The sequence below is a fragment of the Crocuta crocuta genome, unplaced genomic scaffold (genome assembly GCF_008692635.1).
Source record: "Crocuta crocuta isolate KB4526 unplaced genomic scaffold, BGI_CrCroc_1.0 scaffold115, whole genome shotgun sequence".
NCBI classification, from domain to species: domain Eukaryota; kingdom Metazoa; phylum Chordata; class Mammalia; order Carnivora; family Hyaenidae; genus Crocuta; species Crocuta crocuta.
The window spans coordinates 2,155,217-2,182,964 of NW_027530575.1; positions in this window are offsets into that span (position 1 = coordinate 2,155,217).

Here is a 27,748-nt window from a genome sequence, read left to right on the forward strand (position 1 = left end):
TAGTATAAGTTAGCAAATGTAAAGATTGATCAGAAACTAATTTTCAATGTTTATTTTTTTGGGGGGGGGGCAGGAGACACAGAATCTGAAGCAGGCTTCAGGCACTGAGATATCAGCACAGAGCCCAATGAGGGGTTTGAACCCATGGACTGCGAGGCCATGACCTGAGCTGAATTTGGATACTCAACCAACTGAGACACCCAGGCACTCCTAAAATAATTTAATTACATACAAAAGTTATACTTGTATATGTTTGTGTATAACACTATGTCAGAAGGAATCTCAATTAAGAAGATGACTATATTAACAGAATTGAATCTTGTGATCTGTTCAGTCATACTGACTAGAGAATGACACAGATACACCTGTTTTCCAATCTAATTAGAGAGCATAGCAGCTGAAAACATATTTCTGAATTTCAAACTTCTTTTAGTGCTTAAGATTGCATTGATTCTTGTGTTTACATATTCTGAGTGTTGAGCACTGTGTTAAGTTTTAGGAAAATATTAGTGAACAAATGATGAGAACTTTCCTTTCATGTTCTCCCAAATATAGTTGTACATTCCACTTCATCTGCTGTGAAGTCAAGCTTATTTCTATGGCCTCTGACATAATTGAGTTCTATGCCTGGTCCATTGTAAGAGATGTCCAGTTAACCCCCATAGAGAGAAAGGAAAATAAATGATCTTAGCTCTTTCTTCATTTTCATCATCTGCTTTCTCTTCCTTTCATGTTTTTGCAGAATGTAGTAACACACATGCACGCACACACACACACACACACACTCTACTCACACTATTGTATATTATAAGTAACTTAACAGTTCTTGAAAATAAGGTTTAAACTTCCCTTGTAAGAGACCTAATGATTTCTTCCACCCACAATCCTTATTTATGTGATTACTATTAATAACATATATTTTTATATGTATGTATACAGACATTATGGTATTCCAATATCCAGTAAGGTATACTGGACGTTTTATACAATATTTGTATAAAAACAAAGTTTCTTTGTGATTCACATATTCTTCCTATATTTTTTCAGTTGCACTGGGCTTTTATAACTCTCTGTAATGTCCAATAACCTTAATACTGCACCTGCCTGATGCAAGGTACTCTGCATATTATTAATATTTTCCTTCTTAAATCCATAGTTACACATGAGAATCTGGAGTAGATGGTCTCTATAAATTATTAGCTATGTGCTTTTTTTCAAAGGCACTTAACCTCTATTATTCTTCATCTATATATGAGGAATAATGACAACATATACCTTACAGAGCTGTTATGGGAAGTAAATCACATTTTATAAGTTTTCTTGGTGTATAGTAAGTACTAAGTAAGTGCTAGGAACTTATTTTAAGACCATAACATGTGGCTGCATTACAGTAGGTGTTAGAATGTTGAGAATAATAAAATTCTAGCCCACTCTTCACATCACTACTTACCTTCCAAGATCCAGAGTAAATGTGTACATCCTGCTCTATGAAGTTGTTGATAAGATATCAGAAAAGCCAGCTGCCATTGTTCTTTCAACATCCATTAGCACTTTTTTTGCCTTATCTTTGTTGAAAAAGTATCACAACCTAATATTTTATCTATCTATCTATCTATCTATCTATCTATCTATCTATCTATCTATCTTTTATTTATTTATAAATCCTTATTTATTTTTGAGAGAGAGATAGAGTGCTAGTATTAGCGGAACAGAGAGGGAGTGACACAAAATCCGAAGCAGGCTCCAGGCTCTGAACTGTCAGCACAGAGGATGACACAGGGCTCCAACTCATGAATTGAAAGATCATGACCTGAGCCAAAGTTAGATGCTTAAACAGCTGAACCACCCAGATGCCCCATGACCTAGTATTTTAGATTCTGGAATGGAGACTAAGAAAATATGGTTAAAAATTCTGGCTTTGCTAAACTTCTAACTTGTCAAAACTTCAATGTCCTCACATGTTAATTGAAAATAATAATAGTAATTTTCTCATAGAGTTTCTGAAATAAGTTAATAAAGGCATGCCTTTACAGGACCAAACATACCGTGAACATATATGAATGCCATTATAATGATACATCCTTTCATGTTGTCACCATCATTTCAAATGTCTGCCATCCAATGGACTGTGGTCAGAAAGATGGCTGTGAGGATTTAAGTCTCTTAGGAAATGTAAGAATAGTTGGGAAGTCCTTGACTTACCACAATTTTAGCCATTTTTACCTAGAGTGGGTTTTTCTGAAAGACTGCAGGTGACATATACATTATAAAAGGTGACTTTGATTACACTGTGTCTTGGCGTCCTGTGGTGTCATAAAACAAATCAATTGCAAGTAATGAACTAAATGAATGTTTTTAGCTGTCTGGGAAATGTGGGTAAAACCTACTTCCTAAATATCTCATCCAGCTTTCCTTCCTTCCTTCTTTGTCTCCTTCCTTCTTCTTTCCTATTTTTCCCTTCTTTTTCCTTACTTCTTGCTTTTAAGTTTTTCAACATAAATACCTATAATTCTATGTAGTACCTTATTATTTTAAAAATAAAGTACATTGTAGGAGACAATTTTTAATAACATTTATGTTTGATTTCAGAATATAGAAAATATCAGACCTTATACTCTAGTAATCTTAAATAAAAATAAGGTTTTTTTTTAAATCAAACTAAATGAACATTACTTCTGAAATGATCATTGAGTCATAAAATGAGACACTTACATTTTGCTTTGTTAAATAAAATGAGACATGCATTTTAATTTTAAAGGTTTAGGATTTTTAAAAAAATTAAGGGTAAGTGGCAAGATTGCATTAAGTTTTTTCATTGCTAGCATGTGTTTGTCCATCTCATTCCCCAGATTAAAGAAGACAAATAACTCCCAGTCAGAATGCACAGAATATTCTTTCTTAATTTGCCTCATTTGTCTATGTGTGTTGTTGCAGAACTTTTGGAAAACAATAAATTGCTCTCTTTGTACTTATCTCGGCACTTTGAACAAACTGAAATGTATGTGGTTTCTGATCAATCTTCACATTTGCTAACTTATACTACCCAGTGTCTCTATCCTGGAGTTATTTTTTATGAAGAAAATTCTTCAGTTTTGTCACTTTTAAGTTCCATTGTTCTTTTCAGCACCCAGTATATCTCTAGTTTGATTTTTTATTTACCATTAATTACCTGTTCTCAAATGTTTGTATGAGAAAGTCTCTTGATGTCCCTGGAGAGAGTATATTATAAAGTTAGATTGTGAGATGTCTGAGTCTTTTGTCAATGTTGGTTGGAGGAGAGCTTCTCATATTCTTTAAGAGAGGAAACTGATATCATGCTGCACATCAGTAACATTTTTTTTTGTCTCTAAGAGACTGGCAAATAGCCAGTGAAACACTCAGTGGAGTTTTCTATTGATTGTCTTGTGGCTTGCAGAAGAGTATATATTTCTGTGTCTGAAACAGTATGATTCTATTGTTGAAGACGGGGAAATCTCCTGTAGACTAATAAATATAAAGATGAGATTTTTTTTTTCAGGATTGAAGTGATGGGGTCATGGGTTTAATATCTTAGGCAAGAAGAAAGAATTTGGTGCAAGTTGAGACTGATGTTTATTTCATGGATATCACATGGTTCCACATCCTTTAGTAATGATATGCTTTTTAACAGCACACCATTACAATTGTTTGATTAGTGTTTTATATAGTGGGTCATATTCTGCATAATGTCAGCCATTTGGGGAGGGTGGATTTATCTGGCATGATGCATCAATGTTTCTAATTATTTGAAGCTTCCGCAAGCCTCTTAGCTTTTGAGCATACTATCTGCACTACCTGGGTTGTTCTACCTGTGCTTTTAGCAAGCCAAAACTTATTCTATAAGATTCATTTCAAACTATACTTTCACAATTCAATTATAGGTATGGACCCAACGTGCTCCCATAGCAACCACCATTCAATTATAAGGTGGAAAAGTGGCAAAAATATACTAGTGTGCTCAAGAACAAATAATATCTAATAATTAAATAAGTGGAATTTTCAGAAAATATATTTTATATGAAAACAGTAAAAGAGTTTCATACTAAGTTATGAACAATTAGATAAAAAGAAAGTTACTGGATCTTCATGGAAGACTAATCACAGAAGCCTAATTTTTTGTGCATAGTTTCAAAAAATGTCAATAAACATTAGGGTTATCTCTGAAAATTGAGCAAACAGGTAAGTATCAGGATAACTTAAGATGCTATGCTTACTCTTCAGAACACAATACTCTAATAATATGAGAATGTGAATGTTCAGGCACACAGAATTTTGTAGTCGGTGGGGGTCTGGTGATGGAATTTAAACTTCTACTATCGCAGATGAAAATGGGTCAATATGTGGTATGAGTAAAAGAAGAAACAAAAAAGGGAAGGTCTGGTTTGTATACATTTAAGTTCAGGCAAAAGTTTTTGAGACATTTGGAATCCACAGATCTTCACCTCGGCATCAACCAGTATGGCTGAAAAGCCACAGTTTACATCTCCACACAGCCATACATGCCCTCGTAATTAGTCAACATTGCTGCATGGAGACACAGGGAATGGGAAGAAGTGAAACTCACCCTCCTGGAGTGCATAAATACACTTGTTGTTGGAGCCACAAGACTGTCAGAAACTTGTACAGAAGCACAGGCTGGCACAGAGACAGGATAGAATGGAAGGGGCGTCACATGCTACTCTTCCCATAGCTTTTAAAACATATCCTTTATTGTCAGCAGCACCTATGAAGTCAGAGTAAATCTGTCACTTGATTAATCAATAAAACAAAGTTCTCTGAATTGCCTATAAAAACTAGAATAACAACAGAAACTAGAATTATTTTAAAGAAAGAACTCCTCCATAAAATAGTAATAAAAAAAGATTAACCAATAAGAACTAAATTTATTGCAATCAAATGCTGATTGTAGTTATCACCTCACGCAAAAAACAAAGAAACCCCAATAAAATCCACAAAAATACACAAAAAACACAACCTCAAACCCCCCAAAACAAGAAAATCCCAAATCATTATTTTCATATTTAAAAAAAACAGGAATCTCGGGAATCTTCATTTATGTGACTTTTAAAGCTTGGATAATGGATATGAATACTCATCATCAGGGCCATAGCTTTAGGTTACTGTCAATTCAGAAAGATTTTTTCCCCTGTAGTGTGAGAGCAAATAAAAAATATTACACTATACAGATATACAAAAAGACAGAGTGTTTCACTGGATTTAATTCTTGGAAGGCCAGATGAGATCAACTTTCTCACTTTTTCATTCCTGTAGGTTATGAAATTGAAACTTAAAGAAGTTAAAAATGTGTTCAATAGAAAAAACAACACCAGGTATTATAATCTCTAATATGTGCCTTTTTTGTTTACTTTCTAAGGAAAAGACTTTTCAACCCCTATCAACTTCCAGCTTCATCTTCAAGGTGAAATTTTATTTCTGAAGGAGGTTAGGGATAAGACAATACAGTATTTTCTTAAGAGTATATTACAATAAGGACCCTTAGGGAAAGAAACATGTATGTTATACATTTTTAAAATTAGTACTTTCAATATCGAAGGATCTACTATATTAGGTTGGAACTTTACCACATTTATTCAACAGATAGTATGAATGTATAGTTATAACTTATCAAAACTTAGCATAAAAATCATTCTAAGGTATATGAAGAACTGGTTTGTAAATGGAAGGTTCTGTTAGGGGAGACTAGCAAGATGATAGTAAATAGTGATTAGAGCTCATATTCCACCACTGTCTCTATTGTGACCTTCTCTCAGCAGTTAAGTGCTCTTGTTCTGTCTAGACACATTAAAAAGGACTTTCAGTAATCCCAAGGTCACTTTCAGACTTCTGCACCATTTCAATAATGTTGAAATAATTTTTTTTGGATGACAAAAAGAAATTTTAATTTTATATTTATTATTTTTGTGAAAATTAAATTTTATACCTTGTGTTAGATAACTGGCAGAACAAATCAAGCTTCCTTTTTTGTGTGTGCACTGTTAGTTTTGCTTCTTCTCCATGCATACTTCAACATTACCATAGCATATTAGTTACAAACATTTATTTTTCAAAATTTTATTATTTTTTAAAAACATTTAAAATTTTTTTAATTTATTTTTGAGAGAGAGGGAGCATGAGCAGGGGAGGGTCAGAGAGAGGGAGACATAGAATCCGAAAACAGACTCCAGGCTCTGACCTAGCTGTCAGCACAGAGCCCGACGCAGGGCTCGAACCCACTAACTGTGAGATTATGACTGAGCTGAAGTCAAATGTTTAACTGACTGAGCCACCCAGGCGCCCCTAGTTACAACCATTTACAGCAATGTCTTATTTTATTTTAGTAAATAGATAAAAGAGGAAAATAAAAATAATGGAATTCTTTTTTTGTAAACTTATGTATTGCTCAATAAGCACAAATGATATCAGTTTTTATACCTCTCCCTTATAAGGCATTAGCTTTAAAACATGAAGAAAACTTTATAATACTTTCATTTGCTATACTTCTGATTGAACATTTTAATAAATTAAATACCTTTTCTCAAAGAATCAGTATTTTTGCAGCCTACTTTCAACTGCTATTTAATACTAGAGTTTAGATCAGACACATTAGAAAGCTACTTTAAAATCTATTGGTAAATTCTACATCAGAACTTCAAAACTGTGCATATACAGTGTTGATTCATAGGATCTGGCTGGTGAAGGAGGCGGCCCCTTCCTCCCTCACTGCTTCCTATGCATTCCTACTGAAGCTGCCTGCCAGGTTGAAGAAAATGGACCTTCCCTTCCAGATACAGGACTGTTCTGTCAAGCGTATAGGAGTAACTGCTCTCTCCTGCTAGAACCTTTCAACAAGGATTTTATATGAGGATTTTACTTTATTCTAACATCTTAAGCATTATATAATGATATAAAGTAGTACAAAATAAGATTAAAATCTCATATTTGAAAAAAAAAATTATAAAGATTAGACAAAAATACTTCCAGGCTGCAAAGGAAATGATAGTATCATGTGGTTTATCTGGGCTAGTAACTAAAACTGAGTGACATTTGGCTTTTTTAAAAAAGTTTTTTAAATGTTTATTTATTTTTGAGAGAGAGCAAGCAGGACAGGGGGAGAGAGAGAGAGGTACACAGAATCTAAAGCAGGCTCTAAGCTCTAAGCTGTCAGCACAGAGCCTGATGTGGGGCTTGAACCCATGAAGCATGAGATCATGACCTGAGCCTAAGATGGACACTTAACTGACTGAACCACACAGGTGCCCTGGAGTTTGGCTAACAGTTGTATCTCAAAATAAACTACTGATGATAATTGTTTACTTAATTAAACAATTAGTGTGGTGAAATAGAAAAAAAATATATATGTAGTATGCAGGAGATTTTTTGTCTACTTAGCTTTTAGCTCTTTCCAAAAATAAAATCCCAATCAGTTATTCTGGAGTTTAAACAAAAGATTTTCCTAAATTATTTTTTCAAAAGAGCTTTATGTTGAAAATTATTTGTTTGACATATCTTGTTATTAGACATAAAACATACACTGCCTTGCTGAAAGCTGAAACTACTTTAATGTTGTCATAGTGAAGGATGGAATATTGAGCTGGGAGTTTAGAGACCTAAATTCCATTCCCCTTCCTATCACTTGTTAATTGTTTCATATCGGATAAACTGCTTCACCTTGCACTGGCTCTCAGTTTTCTCAGAAATAAAGGAAATTACACTACATGATCTCCAATACGCCTTCCATTCCTTGATTTAAGTTTGAAATTGTGTCACCCTGCAAGTTTTCAAATATCCAGGCAAGTATTTAACTCCATTTAGCCCTTGATGACTGCATAACCCATTTGCTATGTTGGACCTAAAAGTAATACTTGCAGAGTGTTTTATGTGAAATGTATGAATTGTAATTTGACTAAGAGCTGATATAAAAGAGTCAGTAAGCTCATCACAGCCTTTTATAAATTAGTCTTATTATAGGAGTAAAAGGCAATATATTATCACTTTAAAGATTAAAAAGTTAGAAACTTCATCAAAAAAGTTAAGATCAGTTCTAATTCAATGATCTAAAATAATCATTGATAATACCTAAGTATTTTTCTTTTTCTGTCATACATTTATTCAACAAATAATTTTGGAGTACTCCATTGATCTTTTTGTCCTTTTCTTTATTCCTATGAAATCCTATTACTTTCTTATTTGTGTGTGTGTGTACTCTTTAAACATTGGGGACTTTGTACCTATATTTCATACTTGTTGAAACTTGTTCTAATTCATTTGGCACTTAATTCAAAACATATTTTATTATTGGGGTGCCTGAATGTCTTAGTCAGTTAAGTGTTCAACTCTTGATTTTGGCTCAGGTCATGCTCTTATGAATGATCCTGAGATGGAGCCCCACATCAACACATAGCCTGCTTGGGTTTCTCTTTCTCTGTCTCTCTTTGTCCCTCTCTTTCTCTCAAAACAACAACAACAAAAAACACAATCATATTTTATTATTTAAGTTTCATTCTTTTCCAGTCATTTTTCTTTTACTCTTTGTTTTTACTCTTCCTTGTATTGCTGTGAAGTTTAAAATACCCTATCATTCATAAATTAATAAAGACTCATGTATAAGAAGGCATTTGGTAGATATATATTTGCTTACTGGTAATTCTTATGTTTTTTACTTATTTATTTTTATTTTTTGTTTTCTTTGTTTTTTTTTTTTTTTGAGAGAGAGAGACAGGATGAGCAGGGGAGAGTCGTAGAGAGAGGGAGACACAGAATCAGAAGAAGGCTCCAGGCTCTGAGCTAGCTGTCAGCACAGAGCCCAATGTGGGGCTCGAACCCACAAGTCGTGAGATCATGACCTGAGCCGAAGTGGGACGCTTAACCGACTCAGCCACCCAGGCGCCCCATGNTTTAATATTAAATGTTTTGTTCTTCAAAACAACTAATATAAACCTTAGAACCTATTATACCATTAAAAATTAGGTGGATTTTTTTCTGCAATAGCCAATTCCATCCAGAGAATCTGCTAATTCATAATTTTTATATTACCTTTAGTAGCTATTTTTAGTATATGTTCAATTCCTAAATATATCTGGATCAAGATTTCACATATATAATTTGATCTTTAACTTGTTTATCTTTTGACAATCCTATTTTAGTTGTTGCAACTCTATGGCATTTGTGATATTTTATTTGTTTTTTCATTTTGCTAGATTTTAAAGCAGACATAGTCAAACCCTCATTGCACTTGTTTATTAAATATCTTCGAAATTCTTCACAGGTATGTGTGTGTACCTTTCTATATATGTTTCACATCCTAAAAACCTTTATTTTATTTTCAATACTTTGCTTTTGAAAAATTAAGCCAAAATGATAAGCTATATTAGTTAATATGGTTTTAATAATCATAGAATTAGTTGTGTTTTTTAGTCATTTCTGATAAAAAAGAAGCAGGAAAAAGAAACATAATTAATATTAAATGAAATGTATGGACATATTTATAGTAATCTCAGAGTCTGTTAGTTATAATGTAGAGAACTATATGGTAATGTTAATTTTTTTATGTTCTCTAAACTTTGGTCCAAAAATTACTGATAGTGGAATTTTAGGGGTTTTTTTTCCTAACTGATAAAAATATTATGACATATTTTCATAATTTATGCTTTGGAGTGATCTATATCAATTTCTTCTCCAAAAAATTACAGCTGTACCTCCCAAAACTGTTCAACTAAATTTCATCAGTCCTGAAAATTTTCCTGAAAGAAATCAATGTGGAAAGAAAGCACTATTTGTAAATATAAAAGTCTCTTAATACTGAATAAAATATTCTACTTTCTAAAATTTTCAAATCATCAGTATATCTATAGATAAGATGTACTGAATAATGATCACATGTGAAAACACAGTTTTGTAAAAATTATCAAAAATAATATCAAAATTATATGGCAAATAATTTTACAGAGTGGTATTCAATATAGTTATCTTATAAAATTTTAGTAGGAGGTTAGCCCTAAGGATTTTCAAATTAAGCATTAATTTTGAGATAAATTATATTTTTGTATTTTCAATTTTTAAAATATTTTGTATTCATACCTCTTTAATTATTTTCTTATTATCTGCAGTGCTGTACTATTTCTTTATATTGTGTCTAGGAGAAGATTCATTTTAATTTATTTTGCTTAGAATTAACTGATATTTTGAATCTAAGGCTTGATATCTTTCATCCATTCTGGAAAATTCCAAGCAATTATAACTTCACATATTAAATTTACTTTTCTCATTTCATATGGTCTTGACTATGTTAAACTCTGACTATATCCTCATATTTCTTATTCTCTTATCTCTATTTTCCTTCTTTTTCTCTTCATAGGGTATGTTGTAGAAAATTTCTTCTGATGCATTTTTCAGCTAAATCACTTTTTGTTGTGTCTAGTCCACTGTCAAGTATATGCAGTATAAGTTTTTTAAGTTATTTTTAAAATTCATTTAAACTAAAAAAAAAAAAAACATTTCTCCCACCTCTAATCCCCCATCTCTGGCAACCACCCATCTATTCTGTGTATGTATGAACTTCATTTTATTTATATTTATGTCAATATTAAAAATATATATTTACTACATAAAATACATACATATTTTAGATTCATATATAGGATACCATATGGTATTTGTCCTTATTTGTCCAATTTATTTAACTTAGCATAATGGCCTTTAGGAGCATCCATGTGGTTGCAAATGGTAAGTTTTTTTTTTCTTATGGCCAAATTGTATTCTACTATGCATGTGTGTGGGAGGGGGCACAATTTCTTATTTCACATCTTGGCTCATATAAATAATGCTGTGATGAACAAGAGGGTACATACATCTTTTGATATTAGTGTTTTTGTTTTCTTCAGATAAATACCCAGAAGTAAAATTTCTGGATCATATAGTACTTCTATTTTCAGTTTTTTGAGGAACCTCCATATTGTTTTCCAGAGTGGCCACATCAATTTACATTTCCATCAACAGTGTATGAGGATTCCATTTATTCTACATCTATGTCAACACTTATTTCAAAACAGTCTTTTGGACAATAGTCACCTTAACAGATATGAGGTGATATACCACTGTGGTTTTAATTTGCATTTCCCTGGATATTTTTGATGTTGAGCATCTTTTCATGTGCCTGTTGGCCATCTATATGTCTTCTGTGAAAAAAATGTATATTCAGATCTTCTGCCCATTTTTTAAATTAGGTTTTTTGCTTTCTTGCTATTGAGTTGCAAGAGTTCTTTATATATTTTGGATATTAGCCCCTTATCAGATGTGTGATTTGTCATAATAATATATTGACATAATGAAATAATATATCATCATTCACTAGGTTGCCTTTCTGTTTTATTGATGATTTTCTTTGTTTATGCAGAAGATTTTTAGTTTAATGTAGCCTAAATTGCTTTTTTTTTTTTTTTTTTTTTTTTTTTTTGTTTTTTTTTTTGGGTTNTGTTGCTTTTGCTTTTGGTGTTAGTTTAAAAAAAAAATCACCATGAAAACCTATCTCAAGGAGATTATCACCTATGTTTCTTCTAGGAGTTTTATGTTTTCAGGTCTTATGTTCAAAACTTTAATCCATTTTTAATTAATCTTTGTGTATGGTGTACAATAGTGGTCCAGTTTTATTCTTTTGCGTATGGCTGCCTGATTTTCCTGATACCATTTATCAAGAAGACTGTCTTTTCTCCATTGTGTATTCCTGGCTACTTTGTTGTAAATTAATCATATATGCATGGGTTTATTTCTGGGCTGTCTATTCTATTCTATTGAATTATGTGTCTGTTTTTATGCCAAATCCATGCTGTTTTAAGTACTATAGCTTTATAATATAGTTTGAAATGAGGGAAAATGAGGTCTATGGCTTTGCTCTTTCTTCTCAAGATGGTTTTGGCTGTAAATTAAATTTTTGATATTTTATAGAAAACTATCACATATGTAAGTTATTCCATGGCACATGTCTTTTTTTTAATAAATATATTTATAGGTAAAATAAATTGGCTTATTCTATATTGATGAGAACTAAAAGAAAATGTATTCACTATAAGCACTATACACTGATTTTAAAATTATTTGGAATGAATATACCAGTTGTCATCCTGTTATGAATATTACACATATTTTGGAACTTGCACCATGATTCTCTAAAGAATCTTGCATATTCTAAGTAAAATAACTAATACTATTTTAAACATTATTTAGTCTTTCTGAAGGTAGAAATAATCTATAGTTCAAAAAACATAAATGATCTATTTGTTTCAAGAGCATGGCCAATTGCTCCAAAAGAGTCCCACCTTTTTTGAAATGACTAGGCTTCCCTGAAATAAAATATGGTGGTTAGTCCAAGAATAAAGAAACTGAAGTTTCTTTTAAAGATTCCTAAGCATAGTCCTCAAGAGGCTGAATTTTAAAGTAAGTGATGTATTCTTTCTCTACTCTCAGCATGACTTCAGAGACAGTTAAACTGCTTTAAAGTTTTAACTTTGTTAAAGAGGCTTAGAAGTTTAAAATAGTCCAACAGGAAGCCTGGAAGTGGGAGGTTAAGTGTAATATTTTCAGGGTTGGGCTAACTTTGAAGCACAACTTGAATGGTATTAAAATCTAATATCAAAGACTCTGTCTATAGATCAGTAAAAATTTAGGTAAACTTGAAAGCTTTTGATTATTACAACAAATAGTGAATATCCTTACAGTCTTTTGTTACCACCAAACCAAATAATCAGCCACAATAATCTTGCCAGTGTTATTGAATATATGCAGTATAGTTTTCACAAAGATTGAAAATATTGGTTACTTAAGATACAGTTTATATCTTCACTAGAATGGTGTTGGGATATGGCTCTAAAGTTTAGAATATTCTTAAGGTGTTATGCTTTTATAACCAATTTATTAGCTTAAAATATATCTAGATAAGGTCATAGTGATTCTAAGGGAACCAGAATATTTCTTTGCAAGTTAGGTGTCTTTTGGGTGTGTCTAAGTGGCATTACCAGTATTTTTTAAATTTATTTGTCATTTGTTTTTAAGTGTTTCTTGCAGAGTTTAGAACTATGAAAACAGGGATGAGAAATACAATAGTAGATAGCAGGATTTTAAGTTAATAACATGAAAAATTACATATATCCAGTTAGAAAAGCAGGACATGGTGAATTAATTGAAATCTCTTTATTTGGTTCCTGTTTTAAAGATGAAAGCCCTAGAGCACAGTTTCTCTGAATTTTCAATCTGCAGCACAGTAAAGCAAAAGTGCAATTTTATCTTATGTGATTTCGACACATTTTCTTCCTAGTTTTCTTGTGGTTAAGTCAAATTAAACTTTCAGGTAAATTTATATAAAAACTGTAAAGATTTTTTATTATCAGTCTCAGGTAGCTGATATGGAGACTTTAAATAGTGAATCCAGGCATCCCTGTTAAATTCTATTTTATTGATTTCTAATAAGCTTCCTCAGCATACTAAGATAATTTTGAATTCTGTGTAATTATATCACAGATATGTACCACCTACCAATTACACAAATATGTTTTCATCTTCATACAAATCATTAAACAAAATGCTGAACAAGTTATATCCCTCATAATACAATGTCAGAGACACACTTTCAGCATCTTCCTTCTTCATTCCTTGCTTCTTTTCATTCAACTATTAATTCTAAAAGATTTATGAAAAGGTAGTTACAATCTAGTGTCATTATTTACCATAATTATGCTCTATAAAATAACAGGGATACTGAATTAGCAAACAATAGTTCATTGTTGTTAGGGAAAATACAAGATTAGTTTCCAGTAAGCTTCTGGTCACAATATTTCCATTGCACAATAAAAGCATGACCTTGTTTTGTGTGTGTTTTGTTTAACACCTTGTTTTGTACATTGTTTAGTAGTCTGACACCTTGTTTAGTGGTGTTGTTGACTCAGTAACATTGGTTCACTGACAACAGTGCTGTAATTCATGCTGAAGGAAGATTATCTAACACAGGCATTTTCTCCATAAGGCACATCACAGGCTAACTGCATTTAGGAACCCTAGACAGCACATAGCGGGAGGCAGTTTAAATAGGAAAAAAATCATGAAGAAAAATGCACAAAAATGCAAAAACATGGCACTATAGACCCTGAAAAGAATACTTTTTGCAATGTGAGAACTTAACCAAGAAGACAGAAAATAACCACATTGATTTCATGTGGTAATGGGTGCATTGAGTGATTCATATTTTTTGCTGTTTTGTGCGTGCATATATTCATGAATGACTTCAAAATATAGTATTGATTTTTCAGTTACAAATAAGTTTTAGCAAGAAGGTGAATACACAAATATAAAATTTGCAAACAATGAGGAACAGCTGCACATGTTAGGAACTACCTTTATGGGTGCCAACACAAAGTCAATTAAAACTTGTTTCATTCCTTCAAAGAACATTAATCTTTAAGTATATAGGAAACCTCAATCATCACAGATATTTGTAACTTATCTTTACACAAATATTTATTTTATTTTTTTAAGTATTTAAAAAATTAATGTGTATTTATTTTTCAGACAGAGAGAGACAGAGCATGAGCTGGGCGAGGGGCAGGGAGGGAGATATAGAATCTGAAACAGGCTCCAGTCTCTGAGCTGTCAACACAGAGCCCGATGTGGGGCTTGAACCCACGGACCACGAGATCAGGACCTGAGCTGAAGTCGGACACTTAATTGACTGAGCCACTCAGGAGCCCCTACACAAATATTTATTAAGAAAGAAATTGTTGAGTATATAGCATAATTCAAAGAATACAATGTAGTCTGTGGTCTCCAAAGAGATCCCAGTGAGGGATATGGTCTAGTGAAAAGATTGGTATGAATTGGAAAGCCCAAATTGTAACTGGGACACATGGAGGAGGCATGATGTGTTCCTTATTTGCAGGTTAATAATAATAATGTCTTGGCAGACATGACCTTAAAGTTAAAACTTGAAGAAATGTGAATAAAAAAATTTACAAGTAGAAATTGGGTAGGCATAATAAAGTAAATGAAAATATAAACCCAAAGACTTGGGGTTGAGAGACAGAAAAAGGAAGTAGTTTGGTATATAAATTGGCAGTGGGAAATGAGGCAAGTTGACGTATGGGAATTATTGTTACATGGAAAAGGAAATGGTAAAGAAAAAGCAGTGAAATAAATTTATCTAGAAATGTAAGCTGATGCCAGATGATGAAATACATTAATATCAGTTAATTTAAGAACCTGTCAATTCTTCTTGAGGGCAATGAGAACAATAAGTCTAAAAGTGGCATGATCAGAATTAATTTTTATCATGGTAGTCTGACTCCAGATATGAGATTTATCAGTGATGTCAGGATTGAGGCAGAGTTCTGATAAGCAAGGAGATTTGTAAAAGACATTTCAATAATTCTGGTGATAGATGAGATGATAGGGCCTAAAATAAGGTAGTAACAATGAAGATTGAGACCAATGGATTAAGTTAAATGATATTTAGGAGTTGGAGTCAACTAGAGTAGGTGATTGATTGGTTGTGGGTAGTGGTAGTTGGAGGAGGCATTCTGCAATGGGCCAAGGATTGTGTTTGCAGAAAGTAATCTTTATGGATGAGATAGTTTCTTTCTACAAAGAGCAGAAATGCTTACCACTCACTATTAAGCTTAGTTTTCCTCTGTTTTTACCCAACCCACCAAATGTGCAGACATCTATTTGGAGTCTGTCTTCCATGGAATTTGGAAGATAATGGAGAACTGGTGTTAAAACTAGAAGTTCTAGCTACATCTTTTGTCTTGAGTAATAAAGTCCTTTGACTCCAGCCCAGGGGTCACACATTCTCTGCCAATATCCATAAAATAGTAAGAGATTGGTGTGTTAGAATGCAAATAAGATAAATTCCAGCACTCTTCAGTGTTCCTGACTCTGAAGAAATAATTCCATGGTTTCTGACTCTGAAGAAATAATTCCATGGTTTCTGACTTGTGTAATTCAATATCACTTGTAAAGGGGATACAGAATGAAATATGAATTTCAATGAAAAGGAAACAGGGCCTGTTTTAGAAACATTGAATTTAAAGTGTCTAAAGCACACACAAAAAGATAATTTCAGTGGACAATAGGACATGTAGATCTGTAGACAAGAATACATATAAAATATTAAGAATTTTCAGATTACAATTTAATTAATAAAGGAATATGGGAAATGCCAAACTGAACATCAAGACTGATTAAAACAGTTTACAGAAAAGTATGCAGAAGTATATACACATTTTTTGACAGGTTGAGAGAGAGAAAGAGACAGAGAGACACAGAGAGAGAAAGCATGAGTGTAGGAAAGGCAAAGGAAGAGGGAGAGACAGAATTCCAAGCAAGCTCCATGCCCAGCATGGAGCCTGAGAAAGGCTTGATCTCATGACTATAAGAACATAACTTGAGCCGAAATCAAGAGTTGGATGCTTAACCAATTGAGCCACCCAGGCACCCTGAACCATGTACACATTTAAGGGACAGTTTGGAAAGGTATGGAAAATAAGGAGAGTTTGAAGCTACTATAGGGCAGATCATGAAATGGTTTAAGAAGAAAGCACTTTAATGAATGAAGTCTAAGATATCAAATGAGTGTTCTATCTGACAATAAGATTATTTTTTTTCTTCCAAGTTTTTATTTAAATTCCAGTTAGTTAACATACAGTGTAATACTAGTCAGGTGTAGGATTTAGTGATTCATCACTTATATATGGTCTCCAGTGTTCATCATAAGTTACTTCCTTAATATCCATCACCTATTTAACCCATCTCCACACTCACGTCCCCCCAATAACCATCAGTTTGCTTTCTATAATTAAGAATCTGTCTTATGGTTTGCATCTCTCTTTCCTCCCAACTATGTTTATGCTTTGTTTCTTGAGTTCAACATGAGTGAAATCCTATGATATTTTTCTTTGATTGGCTTATTTTGCTTAGCATAATACTCTCTAGTTCCATCCATATCATTGCAAAGGGCAAGATTTCATTTTTTCTTTTTGATGGCTGAGTAATATTCTATTGTATATATCTACACCACCTTTTTTTTTTTTATCCATTCATCAGTCGATGGACATTTGGACTCTTCATTATTTGGCTCCTGTTGGTAATGCAACTATGAACATCAGGGTGCATATGCCCCTTCGAGTCAGTATATTTGTATCCTTTGGGTAAATACCTAGTAGTGCAATTGCTGACTTATATGGTAGTTTTATTTTTTAACTTTCTGAGAACCCCCCCCGCCATACTGTTTTGCTGAGTGGCTGCACCAGTTTACATCCCCATCAACAGTGTAAGAGAGTTCCCCTTTCTCCACATCCTTGCCAACATCCACAAAAAGGTTATCGATAACTTGCCAGCATAAGTAGTTTTTATAGATTTGATAAAAGTAAAAACAAAAATATAATAGTTTGTGCAGAGAATCAACTGTAGGAAGTAAAAACAAGATATTAAAAAGAAAAGGCAGAGAGATGGAAAATAATATAGGGGGACAAGAAATATATTTCTTAGAATGGGAAAACATTTGAGTGTATTTGCTTTTTTTTTCTAGGATGGGTTTAGGAAGGGAAAAGTATCAAAATTTATTGAGAGATGTTTCTGAAAAATGATACAAGATGATATAAGCTTCTAAATAATCTTTGCTATCATACACCAAGGAAGTGGGAAAAGGTAAATAAAGTGTTTTGTATCAAGAAGAGAGGGACCCTCTGTTCCCACTATTTTCTCAGTACTATAAAAAGTTCATTACAGAGAGGAAGGTGGGACAGCCAGAGGTGTGAGAGTAAGGATAAAAATTTAAAAGGTCTGCATTTCAGATCTAAGAAGAGTACTACCTGAACATATGCAATAGGACAACTGAGTACTTTGAGAGGACAGCTGATGTTGAAGACCATGAGTTAACACAGGAAGATGTCTCTGAGATTCTGTGCTGAGATTTCTAGGGTAGTCCTCAGCACTGTGGTAGGGACATTCTAAAGTGTATATTAGATATGACAGAACTTTCAGTTGATGGGGTGAAAGGACTTTTCAGTAACTGGTGGGACAGAAAAACAATAAAGCTGCTTAAATATAATGGCAAAAGAAGGATGCCAGTTCTTTAAATGACAAGCTGTAAGTATTAACATGAGTAAAAAAGGAAGAAGAGAAAGCTGAAAGGGGAAACAATAGAATAATAGGCCTCAATGTTTCAAGGAGGTTGAGAAAATTATTAGGGGGAATAATTTAAGGAGCAAGTTAAATGATAAAGAAATTGTGTCATGAATTGAGAAATTTAATTGTAGAGTCCATAGGAAGTAGTTCTAATTACTTTATTAAACAACTTACTGAGAACTGTCCTATGTCTTGGAGATATTCTAGTGTAAGAAAAAGTTAAAGTTTCTACCATTCTCGACCCTATATTACAAAGAGAAAGAGTTATCACAATTTTACTTGGTGAGTATGTATCTATGTAATTTTCATTATGTATGTCTCTATATTGGTTTTCTTTTTTTTTTTAAGTTTTGTTTTACACACATTTTTTCTCTATTTCTACTTTACCCTCCTAATGGTCTTTTGTGCATATCTGGATCTAACTTATCATTTTAAAGCTATAAGTTTATAGTGTGAAAGTAAGATAAATTTGTTCTTGTCTTTGTCAAGATTTTCTGTTGGACTGTAATCTTTCTCAGTGACTCATTAAAATATATAATATATATATATAATAATAAATTATATATATAAATTATATATATAACATAATAAATTATATATATATATCAGACTATGTTTTGACAGTAATTTTTCTATAATATATTAGCATTTCAAAGCATGTTAAATTATATATTTTTTAACTTTCTGTAGTGTGTCTCTGAAGAAGCACTTATAAAAGTAACTCTTATAAAAACATTGAGTGTTTAAAATATTAAATTATCCCCTTCTTCATAGTTATACAGATACAATGTTGATAGGATGATTTGTTTGTTAAATCAAGTCTAAAAGTGTTTCATAAAAAGTATCAACTGAAATCCTGCCATACAAATGATAACCACAAAAATAGTCTGGGTTATGCATTTTAATTAAAGAATATGCCTACAAACATATTGGGAGTCAGATGAGGAATCAAATTCTCTAGTAGATATACTTATTATAATGTAAAGGATAGACTAAATACGTATGGTTTATATTCCCAACATCCTCCAATTATACCATACTCATTTCTATTTTTGAGCTTTAATGTGTATGTCATGCATGTGAAATAAGCTCTAGGACTCTGTTATGAGTTTACTGTATACAGTTAAATGCAAAGAAAGTGTCATACTGGAATTAGTGATTATTCCTCCAGCAGATTTGGTTATCTGTTGTGTGATGACCATAATTTGTAAGGGCAATGACCTTGTCTATCTTGTTCACCACCATAACCTCAGTGCCCACCTCAGTATCTCGCATGCAGTTGACAAATCACTAAGGGTTTGGATGAATAAATTTAACTTGAATTATTCACTGTTAATATTTCCTTAATAGAAACATGTATGTATATACAACACCTTATGAAAGGACACAAATAGTCCAGCTTAAAGTGTATGCTACTAAAAGCAAAGTCCTCATGACATATAAAACATATTTTATTACACCCCCCTCTTTTTTTTAAAGCTTTTAATAGTTCATTTGCAAGTTCTTTCTGTTCTTTTGGCTTCTAAAATGTTCACTGGAGGCTTTCTCCCTTATTATATTTTCTTTTATGCAACTAAACTACATGTCTTTTTAGAAAATGAAAAAATAAAATACAGAATACTGTCTGGTTGTTAAAATTCTCACATTGGAAAATGACAACAAGGGTTCTTTGTCTAAGAAGAGAATTAAGCTATTCCACACCTCACATATTTAACCGCCTTCTCATCTGATATATTTTATATCCACATTTTATTGTTGTATAACTTATGGCAAGATTTTAGAAAAGCAACCGTGTCATTGAATATACATGTTTTTCTTACTACACACACAACACATAATAATAATGCCATAATAACTTTAATGAAAGAAATAAGAAGTCATATTTCTATCCTACTCACCTTTATTGGGGAAATTTTGTGATTGAAAAATGTTTATTAGCAAAGTTCTCCCTTTCAGAATCTCAAAGCAATTGTGAAGAGCTATCTACCTTCTTTTTTTCTTCACATAATTTAACTGATAGTATTGCAAATATAATTGTCATCTCAATGTAAATCATCTCAATGCATCATCTCAGTGATGCAAATAATTAAAATTAATATGTGTAACAGTAGATTACCTTACACATTCATTTAAGTTCTATTACCTGAATTTTTCAAACAAGAAAATAAAACTTTCCTATCACCTTTTGTTAACCAATATACTTGTGCTGGCAAAAGAGTAACAATTAAGATAATTATCTGTTAAATCAGGTAAATTTGGTTCTTAGGAGCTAATTGATTTCATACCAAGGTTGATTCATGTTTCTATTGGTAACAATGATCTGTCAAACACAAAGTGAAATGGACAGTAAGCAGTATCTAGACTATATGATGTCCAAGAATACTGTATTATTTATTACCCAATTAAACAAAAAACATACATGGTTGAGATAATTATATATATAAATCTAGAGTAAACTGCCTCTAATATTGAGGGAAAAAATATGCTCCCAAGATGAAAAATTTCTTTCTTTTATTTTTTGATATTTATTTTTGACAGAGAGAGAGAGAGCAGGGGAGGCACAGAGAGAGAGGGAGACACAGAAAATCCAAAGCAGGCTCCAGGCTCTGTGCTAACAGATCAGAGCCTGTCTTGGGGTTTGAACTCACCAACTGTGAGATTATGACCTGATCTGAAATCGGATGCTTAACCAACTGAACCACCCAAGTGCACCAAGATGAAAAATTTCTAAGTAAATTATCACTTTGATAAAACTCATGCGTCTCGGTCAGTTTTCTGTATTAATTTTCCAAGGCACTCAGCACTTTGGAATTTTCATTTATTTTACTTCATTTGAACTGCTAATTGAAAAGTTAATGGACAATGAAATGGCCGAAAAGTGGATGGTGTATAGGATAAAAAAAAGGCAAACATAGATTTTTTCCTTTAAGGAAGGGATGGTATACAGTTAATATAAGCAGATGAACCGATTCTTCTTATAGAGGTAAATCTAGTTAATTAATTATGAAAAAATCCTTTCTGAGTAAGGTAATGCAGTTTTTTTAAGATTTAAAAAATTATTTATTTTATTATTATTATTATTATTATTATTATTGTTTAGAGAGAGAGCACAAGTTGGGGAGAGAGACAGAGGGAGAGAGAGAAAATCCCAAGCAGGCTCTACTTTCGGCATGGAGGCCAACATGGACTTAACCTCACAACTGCGAGGTCATGACCTAAGCCGAAATAAGAGTAGAACATTCAACCAATGAAGCCACCCAGGCACCTCTTTTTAAAGTATTTTTACAACTATTTCTTTAAAAATGTTTTAATTCAATGAGAGAATGTTTAGATATTGTTGAGGTAAAATTTGAAGATTATGAAAAGCTATAGAAAATGAGGAAATAGAGACAGAAAATAGTGTAATAGAGAAAAGCATTGATTTTAGTGATTACAGACTAATAGTAATAGTTCATTAATCATAGGCCAATGATTATTGATTACTGGTATGATTTCTCAATAGATTGCTGAAAGAGAGAGATTGTGAAGTGTTAATTATTTGGAACTTGAACAGTGTACTGATTAGGAGGAATATCACAGTGTCTGACATATAGAAAGTACACAGTAAATAACTTTTATCTGCCATAAACTGAAATAAGGAAATTTATTCTGGTTGCCTTTTCAAATTATGGCTAATTGAGAGCTAAAACCTACTGTTTTTTAATAGATATGGACTTTACACATAGATACTTCAAGTATGTGTTTATGACTGTCCTATTAAACAGTTGCTTGGATAAAACCTAGAGAACATGCTTATCAAGTTTGAAGATATAAAAGACAACTGGACATTAAAATCAGGCTGTCCCAAAGCCTTTGCAAGTTTGAGGACAAGTAAAGACTGAAAATGATATGTGAGAGAAATGTAGACTAATTTTGATTTCTACCTAGAAAGCACATATAAAATACATCTTGAAGACTTAGTAACACAAAGGGAAATCTGCTGCACGAACAAGGAATATAGTATAAGTGTAATTAAAAATGAAACTAAGCAAAATCTTTAAATGTATTCCAGTGTTTAGTGACATAGAGATTCCAAGGTAAAGGTCTGTGTTCATTACACAACATATGAAATTCTCCATCCAGTTTGGGCATCCCAGTTTTTGGGATCCTTTACATTCAAAATGTATCTAAAGGAGGGTGCATAAATCAGATGATAACTAGAATTTGTCACATGGAGAATCGGTGAAGTGGAACACTTATCTTACAGAAGAAAATATTAGAGGCAATACAATATGTGTTAATGGAAGTAGATACATAATTACTCTAGGGTTTATTAGAGGGGCAAAACAGATTAAATAATAAGTTATTGGGAAGAAAATTTTGTTCACCTATTATGAGAAAGAATTGTCTAAAACTAAGTGTTACACAACAGTGGAATTGAAAATTTTTTGCATTGGCTTTTTCCTCTAAATGAATATATTCAAGGAAAAATTGGGATGTTAAAGAAGGGATTCTGTTTGGGTAGGAAATGAAGTTGACAGTTAAGTTTCAAGTCTCAACTCTATTAAATCTTTGAGTGAAAAGAATTCTTTAAATGTTCATTTATTTATTTTTGAGAGAGAGAGAGCATGAGTGGGGAAGGGGCAGAGAGAGAGGAAGACAGAACATCCCAAACGGGCTTTACACTCTCAGCAAAGCTTGTTGCAGGGCTTGAACTCACGAAACTGTGAGATCATGACCTGAGTTGAAACCAAGAGTTGGACGCTCATCTGACTGAGCCACCCAGGAGCCCCTGAGTGAAATTTTGTTAATAGTTTCCTTGTGGACAGGTCTAGGCTTCATGCCATATTAGTATGCAAATATTAAGTATACCATTATATTATTTTAACCATCTGTATATATAGTATCTATCCATATAAGTACATAAATACAGATATATATGCAATTCATTTTGTATTTAGAATTTATAAAAATGACTTGTCTAAATATATTTAGATGTTTATAATTTTAGTTATTTGTGACATTCTTTCTATTTAAACTGGGAGCAGATTTCATTTTATTTGTATATTTCACAGTTGAGTCATGAGAAAAAAATGTAGATGGGGAATCCTTCATAATTGCTTTTGAGCTATTTGGATTCCTAAGTAGAGGTGCATACAACAGAAATGGAACTTCTTATTTATTTCATTTGTAAAGGTTTACTAACTTGATCCTGAAGTCTATAAATCATTCATTAGTAGGCTAGAATGTTTTATATATGTAGATGATAAACTTTTTTACTTGAAGTTGTTCCAAAATGAGAGAAATATGATGCTTAAATCATGTTTCCAGATGAATACAAAGAGCATAATAAGTTGCACTTTCATTTATCTACAATTTATTTTTGGGATGCCTGATTGGCTCAGTCTATTGAGCGTGGAACACTTGTTTTTGATTCAGGTCATGATCCCAGGGTTGTAAGATCGAGCCCAGCATTGGGACTGAGTAAGGAGCCAGCTTAAGATTCTCCCTTCCTCTTATCTCTCCCCTGCTCATGATCTCTCTCTCTCTCTGTCAAATTAAAAAATATAAAAAATACATTACATATTAATACATATATATTAGACATATCATGTGCTATTATATTATTATATATAANTCAAGCATGCCCGAATTCAAATTACATAAAATTGCTTAAATGTGCTTTGATTAAAAAAAAAAATCACTTAGTTTGTATGTTAGTTTCTTCATCTTATTGGGCATAAATCTACTTCATGGAGTTTCAGGTTAACTAAAGAAAAAACAAATAAAGTGCTTAGCACAATGGTTGTCATTAAACAGATCATTACTCAACATTTCATAAATGTCTTTCCTCTTAATTTGTAATATGATTTAATTCTTTTATTCATGATTAAAAATGATTATCTGATTTTTAAAACTGTTTTGTATTATTTTGAGATATATTAAAAATAGAATATGTATTAAAGTTATTACCTATATCCTAATAATTTTTTTCAATTGTAAAAGTGATGAAAAAACTAAACAAAAAAAACTGAAAGGCTTATACTGTGTTATCGTGATTTGAAGGAGGCCTTTTGGTTATTATACACACATATTTTAATCTAAAGAAATATGACTTATTGTTGTATCTTCTTATATGGATAATATACTACTGTGTGTGAATCACTATTATGATTTACAGTTTTGTTTTTTTCTAACAAATTTTCATATATTCGCTCAAGGTGTGTGCCAATCTCCTTCCTCTAATATACCTTCCACTTATATTCATCTGTCTGATAACTGACAAACTTTGTCAGTGGCCTGTACCTTGTGATAATGCTAACTAGACAAAGAAAAGAAATGATAACACAACCTCACAAAATGTAATTGGATAGAAATTCATGGGTTCTAGAATTTAAGTTCTCTCACTTATGTACTATGTCTCTTTAAAAAAGGAAATTAAAAAATCTAGATTTAAACAGACATCTGCTTACTGTAAAATGATATTGTCAAAACCCTTTTCTTGCTTTGAGGTAGCTTTTGATTTTTCTTTGAATTGATATAAATCTTACTTATTTCATGTTTAATATTTGTTTTCAGATCTATAATCAATCTACGTTATTGGTATGAGGATAAACATTTATAAATATATAATGATATAATAATTATAGCATGTATCAAATTAATGTGGGTATTTTATATTGTCTTTCAATGCAAAGAAATAGGTCTTCAGTTAAAATGTTACTAGACAGAGTAAGAAAATTATGCCAATTAGGACTGATAATATTTTAGGTCATCATACAGAAAGTCTAGAGTAAACACATCATGCGTTTTTAATACCAAAGTACTAGAACTTGTAAATTGTGCAAAGATTGTTTCAACTCATCTGATCATTTTTAAATATATTTCTGTGTTGGAAGCTTATTTCCAACTATGATCATACTTATATGACTTGAGTAAGTTGTTGAAAATGCTTTCAGTGATTTTTTTAATTGTTTATATCACTGCAGAACATTCAGTTATGTTTTCCTGTATTTCATCTTATTAAGGTATATCTGGTTTGAAATAATAAAAGGTAGGTTGTTACTGAGGGCTTTTGATTGCAAGTGAAAGTTCTGGACATTGAGAGATGGAATTATTTGTGAAGAGGCTGGATAGGTCTAGAATTGAAGGAATGAATAGTAAAGAGAAGACGAAAAATGGAGATAGTTAAGTATAAACCCTGTGTAGGTCTTGCAGAATTTTTTGGCTAAGATGTTACCAGGTGCTGTATACCCAGGCATCACCCTGACATCGCCAATAAGCTCCTGCACGTGTTACTTTGGCACAACAAGGATTAATTTGGTAAGTGATGTCTTTTCATCTTTTCGTACACATTAAAAGTTCAAAGCATTTGATTGTTAAAGTTTAGGTCGTGTTTGAGGTTCGAGCCTGTGTTTTCATGGGGAAGGAAAGTATATCAGATCTGTAAGCATTCCAGGGTGAGATGTGAGAGTCTGCACAACAGGGCATTCTCCTAAATTAGGATGCCTATTCATGCTCAGTTGTGTGTCAGAAAGATAGAGATCTATAAGTACAAGCATATTTATCTTCCTTATGTATTTTTTCTATGAATACAGGCTTATTATACTATAGAGAACTAGGAAACATAAAATTACAAAGAAAAAACATAAGAAATTCATAATTTACCAACTAAACACAACTATTAATATTCTTTTTTTTCTAATTTTTATTTTCTTTCTGATCCTCTCTTCTTATTTGCAAGAATATGCTTGTGTATGCATTACACATACCATACATACATACCTACAAGTCACATTTATTAAAAAAAAAGATCCTGCATAAATAGATTAAATTCTGTAGCTTGTTTATTTAACTCAAGATTTCATCAAGAACAGTAAAAATTATTTTAAAACATAATTTCTTTTTTAAAATAGTTTTTAAAAATGTTTATTTATTTATTGTGTTTGTGTGAGAGTGAGAGAGAGAGAGAGCAATAGTTGGGGTGGGGCAGATTGAGAGAGAGAGAGAAAGAGAATCCCAAGCAGACTTCGTACTGACTGTGCAGAGCCCCATGCGGGGCTCAAAATTGAGAGCCGGACCCTTAACCCACTGAGCCATCCAGGCATCCCTTAAAACATAATTTCTATGTTATATAACATCCATTTGACAAATGTATCACTATTTACTTAAATAGTCCTTAGGTTAATATATAAGCTATTATCTTTTTTTGTTGTCGTTATCAATAATGATAAAATAGCCACCTTTCCTCAAAAATTTTATTTGCAATTTATTTCTTTTTTCTTTAGAGTAGATTTACTCAGAAGGAAGTTATTTTAAGGATAGACTTTCAAATTTCTTGCAATATATTATGGTTTTTTCAAGAGAATATTGTTGCAGACTTTGAGTCTGGAGTTCCCTCTTGTCCAGCAAGAGAGCAGATGCACAGTTAAATGTGAGAGAGGCTAATGTACAGGAGAAAATAAGAGCCCTAAGGGTTCTTGTTCTGTTTTTATTAGGATCAGAAGGCTTAGAAACACAATAGATGAGCAGAAAGAGACAGTGAAAACAGTGAACATTAACTCATATGTGTGAGAGAAAGGAGGTTTCAAAGATATGTGGTGTCAGGGGTTTGGATCAATACAAAACAAAATTGTGGTGCCGAAATGGTTATTTATGGCTAGGGGATAGGGCAGATAGAGCATGCCATCATAGGATTAAAAAGGCACCTTTTTAATGTTTATTCATTTTTTGAGAGAGACAGAGAGAGGAGAGGGAGACACAAAATCTGAAGAAGGCTCCAGGCTCTGAGCTGTCAGCAAAGAGCCCAATGCAGGTATCAAACTCCTGAACTGCGAGATCATGATCTGAGTCGAAGTCTGTTGCTTAACTGACTGAGCCACCCAGGTGCCCCACTTTATTGATTTTTTTAAAAGTGAAGAATACCATAATAAGATTTGTAGATTAGGAAGACCATTCTTGCTACATATCTCTTGACAGACTTCTATGGAGACAGAGGTGGGAGGCTATGGCAATAATCTTGATGAAAGATAACAACAACAAGGTTGATGACTACAACACTTGAAGCAGGGAGATGGAAAGAAGTAAATATTTCCAAAGATACTTTTGGTGGATTTTTTTATTGGGAAGTGAGTGGGAGAGAGAAAAGGAGGAGGGATCAAATATTATAAATAATTCAATACAGAGCACAATACTTTTGAATTGTCTTATCTATATAGGTTACCTAAGAGGATATGCAAAGTAGGCAGCTAGCATTTTTACTCTGCTATGAACTAAACTATCTGCACAAAATTCATATGTTGAAGTTCTAACCTCAACATGACTGATTTGCAGATAGACTTCTGGAGGTACTTAATTTTAAATGAGGTCACAAGAGTAAGGTCCTAATCTGATGTGACTGGTAGGTAGGAAGAGATCTCCCTTCCTCTTTCTCCATCTCTGTCTCCCCATGTGCATGCATGAAGTAAAAGTCCAGGAGAGTACCCAGAAAGTGGTCATTTGCAAGCCAGAAAAAGAGTCCTCACCAGGACCTGACCTTGTGAGAACCTTAGTCTTGGACCTCCAGTGTTTAGAATTGCGAGAAAGT